At 57.1% G+C, this 5,715-nt stretch overlaps 1 long non-coding RNA gene across 1 annotated transcript; it reads left to right on the plus strand.

Moving 5' to 3' along the window:
• The first annotated feature begins 3,730 nt into the window (after nucleotides 1-3,730).
• LOC142604336 (uncharacterized) lies at nucleotides 3,731-5,227 on the plus strand. Its single transcript, XR_012838208.1, has 2 exons — nucleotides 3,731-3,854; nucleotides 4,743-5,227. It is a non-coding gene; the product is annotated as an uncharacterized LOC142604336 (long non-coding RNA).
• Nucleotides 5,228-5,715: the final 488 nt, after the last annotated feature.

A 5,715-nucleotide genomic window follows, 5' to 3' on the forward strand; every position in this document is an offset into this window, starting at 1 on the left:
GCATCAGCCGTGTGCGTAGTTGTCCCGGAGGCGACCAGGCGCATGCGCACTACCCTTCGTGGCAGCCAGTTTGGGAGTGGCGGGCGGGCTGCGACGCCATGTTGGAAGCGGTGTGGCGGGTGTGCACCCGTTCTGTCAGGGCAGGCCTGGCTCCCTAAGCCCGCCATCCCCGCTGCGGCCTGGCCGAGCTCAACCCCTCCAACCCCAGTTTCAGCGATGTCCCTACAGAACACGGGGTCCTGTGGGGGGCGGAATCCACCCAGCTGTCCCCCGGTGAGCTGTTGGGGTGCCAGGCCCAGGCCCACTCTTCTGCACACCTAGGGGAAGAAACAAGGTGTGGAGGGAGATTACAGGGGTTTGGGCCCAGGGAAATGAAATTATAGAAATAGGAATTATGGAAATGTAGGCCTTTGCAGGAGTGCAGGTCACTACCCCTGTCTTTGCATCCATTTTCCAGAAAGAAGGGCTACCACCACAGGGAAGCTGCTGTCTTCTCCCTCTGCAGCACAGGTGGGGATGGCTGGGTTTGTCACCCACCGGGGCAGTTACGGGGCTCTGCATCCTCATAAACCATGTCCGGCCTGGAGCAGGGAGCTGGTTTTATCAGCACAGACAGTCCCAGCCTCCCACCGTCTCATGCTGCTCTGAGGCAAGGCTCCTGCTGTGCGAAGAGACCGGCACGTTCCCATCCATCTTCCCCTTGTCAAACCACCCCGGGCTCTGGAAAGGAGCTGAAACAACCCAAAGCTCCTCTTTTGTTCAACAACTTCAGTGTGTTTCATAACCCACCTTATCATGCTGCAAACAGCTGTGCCCGGGCTCTGGCTGCTGCAAGGGGCGATGCGCAGCCAGGGCACTGTTTTCTGTGTGTGACAGTGCCCAGCAATGACTGCCCACCCATGTTTCATGGGGACACCTGCTAGAGGGGATCTTGTCCTCTAAGAGAGAAGATCCCTGTCTGGGGTCAGCAGCCCTTGCGCTTTTCCCCACTGGGGTGTTGCAATTGGGAAGGTTTGCGGGTTTTTTTTCCCTGTACAGCAGAACCATCTCTTTTTTTATAGTAATCCATGCTCTTTCTGCTAACACCCCCTCATTCAAAGGATGGCCAGAGCCAAAAGGAAGTCTCCCCTTGCTGAACCTGGGGAACAATTGTGTGTGCTCCCCCGAATAGTGCTGTATATCTCCTGAAAAGCCAGCAAAAAGGCTCCCTCACGCCCTCATGGGGTGACTGAGCCCTCAGAGCAAAGACGGGGAGCTGGGATAGAGGCACCCAGCCCGTGTCCCAGCTGCCAGGTGATGTGGTAAAGAGTGAATAAATGTACAGAAAGCCAATAAATTGTGTAAAAATTGCCGGGGTCTGTGCAAATGTCAAGTCCAATGCCACATCCAAGGGGAGGCAGCAGAAAAAAAGAAAAAAAACCTGGCTTTCAAGTCAGATGCAAAGAGTCAAAGCACTAGGGATTATTCATGGTAAAATGAAAAAGAAAGGGTAGAAACGCTGCAGTTTGAATGTGTGTTAAAATACAGTGCAAAAGGGCGCAAAGCACACCTGGGATCTTGAATAACCCCCCCCAGCTCTTTGCTGGCTGTTTCTCCAGCGGTGGCGTGCAGCTGGCGGAATGGCAGCTCTGAGATAATCCCGCTCCCGCCACCTTCCCGCCAGAGCGCCGCGGCCATGCCGCTCTTCCCACCCTGCAAACCGCCGGCCGCAGGGTCCCAGCAAGCCCGGGAGGAATTGCTCTCCGCGCCAAAGCTGCCGCCGTGGTGAATAAAAGGTGAATGTGGTGACTCAGCAGCGTCTGTGGAGGAATGCTGAGTCGCCCTTTGCTTCCCCCTCCATGAGACGGAGAAGGGATTTTCATCCAGGTGGCTGTGCTCACTATCAGCATGGGCACAGAAGGCAGAAAATGCAGCTAATACGACTGGATAAGGATTCCATCCTCAGTGCAATGTTCAGTTGGGGCTTTGGTGCACTAATGAGAGAGCTAACAAGTGCCTTTTGCAGCATTTGCCGTGCAAAGCTGGTTCCAGTGCTCCGAAACCCAAGACACAGGATCAGATTGGAGCCCAACACCTTTGGGGTGTTGGAGGCCGCGGGGTTCAAATGACGTCATGGCCCTGTTGTTCAGCAACAGGAGTTTTTGCCACCACAGGCATGAGGAAGTGGCTCCCACCCAGAGGGACGTGACAGTTGCTTCTCTCTGAGGACGAGGTTTTCGGGGCGTTGGTCACCCAAAATGCTGCAGAAAAGAGAATTGATCTGATTTACAGGTGGGGAAACTGAGGCAGAGAGCGGCTTTGCTCCAAGTCACTGGAAAAACCCAGATATGCCCCAAATCCACATTTCTATTGGCTGCCTTTATGGTGGTGAAGGTCATTGCACAAAAAGTCTAATCTTGACAAGATTCAGATAAATTCAATTAATAATAGATCTCAAAGCAGGGACTTTCTGTCCCTTACATTGTGGCACAGTACTGCTCACCCCAAGAACAGTTCCTGCTTAAAAAATAGTCATTTTATTGCAAAAAAATGAATTATGCTTGTCCTTGCCTCCCATGGGCAGGGTTAATCCCACTCCTGCATGGAGGGGACAGTGGGGACATGACGCGGCAGCAGCGCTCCCCTGAGCCACAGGAGCCACCTGCGAGGCACACAGCGTGCGGCGATGAGGGCAAAAACAAGATTAATACAGTCAGGAGCCTCCAAAAAGGCTTTGCATTTGATGTGGGAGAGGAAAGAGATCAGAGTACGGAGGAGCCGGGATTAACATAAAATTACAAAACTTTCATTATGGGCTGAAGGGCTGTCCCGGGCTGTGTGCCTCCGTGCTATGACCCGCCGATGCCCCGGGCTGCGAGAACGTGTGGGAACACCGTCGCCGATGGCACTGCCCTCACCTCCTCCCCAGACACAGCCTATTCTGTCTCCCCTTGGGTCAGTCAGATAGAAAAGGCGATTAATCTTTAGCCAGATTAATCTTCAGCCAGAAAAACCAGGAGCTCTGAGCTGGCTGAGAAGTCCCCAACTTTCCCTTCCAGGTGGGGTTAAAAGGGGAGAGCCCCTGAAAGAGGGAGTCAGCATGCACAGACAGGGCACGGGATGCACCCAGGCATGCACCCTGGCTGTTACCTTGCCCATGAACTTGAAGGTGTGGGACGGCAACCCAATCCACCAAAGGACTTTGCCTCCCTGGTAACATCTCTAAGCCCCACTGGCTTCGCTTTGATCTTGACCTGGGTCTGTAGCATCGCGATGTGCCGTAGGGATGTGCAGTGCTTCTGAAAAACCGTGTCCATGTGGGCCAAGGGTTGGCGTTTGGGCTCCTGCAGCTTCCCAGTCCTTCCCGTGCGGCACTGGGAAGGACAATGCCAGCCTGGCTGCTGCAGGGAGAGATGTGGCATGGCAGCAATTTGCACTGAAACAGCACCCGAGCAATCACTTAACAGGGAATCCCACAACGACCCTCAGCTCCTTGTAGGAAGGGGGTTCGTGGGCATCAGTCCCTCGAAGGCTGGCTCCAAAAATCTCCCCAAGCCCCCACCCATCGCACACACAAGCTGTGTTCTCCCTCTGGCTTTATTTGCGGAGGGAATTAAGGTCCTGCTGGGAAAACCTCCCCGTGCTCTGATAACTGCCTGCATAGCCAGCTCTAAATGGCTTTTTGTAAATGAATGACCAGGATTAACGAGGTTCCCCTTGTCACTGTTTACTTAGCACTCCGCTGGAGTGGGGGGAACAGCACAGAGACCCCCCCCTCCTCCAGCCAAGCCTCTTGGGCCACTGAGGAGCTGGCACATACCGGCGACCAACAAGGTGCCACCCGGCACGCATTGAGCCCTTCCTCTCCTCCTTCGGTCAGGAGAACAGGTTTCCATCCGGGTTTGGGCTGGGGTGGGATGTGTATGCGTGCACCGAGAGCATCGGTCACAGGGACAGAGGAACTACAGAGCACCGTATTTCGTGAGCTGGGGGCCGGGCTGGGGACGATGCTCATTTTCTCTCTGCGCCACGTTGCTGGGGAAGGAAGGGGGGTGTTTGCCATGCGGGTCGGTGTCGGGCGTGCGTCACCCCATGTGACAGGGACAGGGAGGCTGTGCATGGCTGCAGCTGGCTCCATCCCCCCAGCAGGAATGTGCTCGGTGACCCCAGGGCCGATGCTGCCCAGCGAGACCATGGGGTCCGCTGAGGGGTGCAGGTCCCATGAGCTCTGTGCAGAGGAGACCCTCCTCCACCATTCCTCTCTGCCCAGCGGGGTACGGGGGTTCTGCCTTCATCTGCTGCGCTCCCGGGGGCTGGAGCCAACGCAGCTGCCTTGCCCCTGCACAGCTCCAACCTTTGGATGCTTGCACGTTCCTGCCTGTTAACATGTCTTGTAACCAAAAGCTGCTGGGATGGAGCATTACTCCCCCAGCACCAGCAGATCTTCTCTCCCCATTCCCTGGCCGGAAATCAGCACCGTCCCCATGCTTGGTGGGAGCACATGCTTCCCAGAGGAGCGAAAATAAATCCCCCGCTCACGCTCAGCCAGCAATGCCTCTGCTAAGAGCAATGGGTATCCCACCCCTCGACGCCAGCGAGCCCAGAACGCTCACTGAGCTCCCAGGGCAGGCGGCAGTTGCCTCTCCCAGCTGGACACAGGGAAAAAGAACGCCGTTTCAGAGCGGAGCCGCACTTCCCTCGGCTGCCAGGCTGGCACGTTGCCCACCAGCACCATGCCAGGCCAAATTCTTTGCGATTTCTAGGTCAACACCCACCACTCGTAATGCCTCCGAGCCCTCCTGCTGCCTGCGCCGGCCTCCAGCCCAGCGACCCCCACACGCAGGACGGGAGCATCCCAGGGGGATCTGTGCACGACGTCCCCACGCCGCCCAGCCTGCCTGGTCCCATCTGTAACCCTCGGGGGTTATTCCTACGTTGTCCCGAGTTGGGCCGTTCCCCAAATACACCTGCTCGCCCTCATGCTGCCTCTGCTGCCTAGCTCTGCCTACAGCAGCACCCATGGGTGATCCGGCTCCACAGGGCACAGAGCCCTCAGCCTGCCTCTGCTTGCACCTGTTTTGGAGGGTTTAAGGCCCGTTCTCTGGAGTCAGACACCAAAGGAGGGTGTTTGCTTTGGATTTCTAAAGCAAGTTTCTCACCATCCTGATGGCAGTGAAAAAGAAAGAATCTCAGGAGGTGGGATGGCCCTAACGCTCTAAACCTGGAAATAAATCACCTGAAAAAAACAGCCTTTGTAAAGAAATCCCCGTGGCCCCGGTGCTTGTTTGCAAACTGGCCAAGTTTCGACCTCGGCATGACGCGGTTTCCCAAAGAAGGAGGCAACGCTGGCACTGCTCCGGCAGCTCAGCCCCTCCACTGCAGGGGCTGGATGTGTCCCCCCCTGCCCACGGGGGGCCACTTTCCGTGGCACGGGCTGGGCTGAAGGGGCAGGGACCCTGCGGGGCTGCAGCCCCCCACCTGTGCATGCATCAGGGGGATGGCGGGGAGGAGGAGGAAGAGGCAGCATGCCGAGTGTCTCCTCGTGACGGCATTTACGCAGGGGCCATTGCATTGTGGTTCGGGCAAGCGGCCGCCGGCACTCCCCCCGCCGCAGGGCAAGCCCTGGCCTGCCGGCGCATTGTGCCGGCCACGCCGCCGGGAACGGCTGCTGGCAACAGCCCACTGACCCGTCCCTGGGCTGCTTGGGGCACGGAGGGAGGCAGGCACCGGAGGGGA

Source organism: Balearica regulorum, chromosome 18 (genome assembly GCF_011004875.1).
Source record: "Balearica regulorum gibbericeps isolate bBalReg1 chromosome 18, bBalReg1.pri, whole genome shotgun sequence".
Lineage (NCBI taxonomy): Eukaryota > Metazoa > Chordata > Aves > Gruiformes > Gruidae > Balearica > Balearica regulorum.